Source organism: Octodon degus, unplaced genomic scaffold (assembly GCF_000260255.1).
Source record: "Octodon degus isolate 3935 unplaced genomic scaffold, OctDeg1.0 scaffold00027, whole genome shotgun sequence".
Lineage (NCBI taxonomy): Eukaryota > Metazoa > Chordata > Mammalia > Rodentia > Octodontidae > Octodon > Octodon degus.
The window spans coordinates 15,077,039-15,078,771 of NW_004524603.1; positions in this window are offsets into that span (position 1 = coordinate 15,077,039).

Here is a 1,733-nt window from a genome sequence, read left to right on the forward strand (position 1 = left end):
ACTTACAATTTATTTAAAAGACACTATCTTCTCCTAGTATTAGAAACTTTTAAAAGTATAAAAAAAAATTATCCTTTAAAGTGAATCTGAAGCAAGGGGAAGTGTTTTGAGGGAGATTAATGGCAATGTATAATTAAACATTTACTGTATTTTTAACAAAAATAAATAAATAAATAAGCGCGACGAAATCACACAGGAGAAAAAATCCTGGGATTCTTTTTCTAAGGATGTAAAACACAAATAAAATGCCTCAGCTGAAAAAAAAATAAACCAAAGTCAAAACATTGACACATATAAAGATAAGAGCAATCAAGAAAATGAAAATATAAATAATAACAGAGAAAAGAAAATAAGAAAAAAATTGCGCACTTCAAGATGTGTCTCTGGTAGACAAGGTGGGGAGACAGAGTCCAGATCCATGTTGATTGATCCCAGTAAGTCATCTTTAGACTGACAGCAGAGCAGTGGAGAATCCTGGTGAATCTGCACCTTTATCTCCACTGAAGTTCGGGCTGGTTTCTGGATATGATGCTGGAACTTGATTTATTTAGCCTGTATACTCCATGTGCCTCCTGCTGACTAAACTGGGCTCCTTGCCACCTTTAACTCAGCCCCTGGCCTTCCAACTTGAACTTGCAGCCTCACCCTGACAAGAAGAGCTACTAAATGGAGCTGGGCCACAGCTGTTCTGAGTTTGGAGCTTAGGTGGCCCCTTTCCAATACGGCCACCAGTCAACTGCCCTCTCCAGATAACTAATCAGCCTATGCAGTCTGCTATATCCACTGCTCTGTTCAACTGGTATGTTTCTCTGCGGAGGCCTCTGAGGTCACCAGCAGTCACCATGCACTAGCAGAGCCCCCCTCCCACCCACACAGTGAATCTGGGCTCAAGGAGAAAGTGCCACCTGCCACCTCCTTCTTCATTGAAGTCTCTCACTTCACTCTCCCTATGGGCTTCAATTCTCACTTCAGAACTTTCCTGGGTCCCAGACACCCACTTCCCTCCTTCTCTTCCTCACATTGCTATATTCCAGGGTTTAGGTATCCAGTCTTGGAGAGGCTCTTTCCATGCTGCTCAACATTTTGCCATCTTCCTGGAAGTGGTCAAAAATAACTGTATATCACAAGCAAGCTGAGTTTATTCCAAGAATGAAAGATACCTTTATTATTGTTTTTACCACAGTAATGGGGGGGGGGTAAAAACCATGATACAAATGGCCAACAAATATATGATAAAACATTCAACATCTCGCCTCAAAAGAAACCAAAAATAACTGTATTTTGCAAATGGGACCAAGAGATGAAAGGAGGGGAGAAGCACACAAAGCGAAGGGAAGGGGGATTTTAAAGAAAGAATTAAGATGCACCTACTCCTTACAAGAATGTGATCATTATGTACTGCAAACGTAGTAATTTAAAAACTAAAATTTCAAAAGATGATTAGGAAGAATCAATACTATTTTGTGCTATAAAAGTTATACCAACTTAATGTTTGTGTTCATAAATAAAGGTTTATTGGGATAAAGGAAAAATAATAGAACAGTTTTAAAGTATTTGAAATGAAAATTGAAATATTTTTATATATTTAATCAAGGATAAAAGTATGAGCTATCAAAAATTAATCTGTCCCACTAAAACATAATTTTTATTTTAATAAGAGTCACAAAGTATAAACATGTCAAAAGATGAAATAACATCAGGATTGAGGTTCTTATATGCACCATAATAGAATT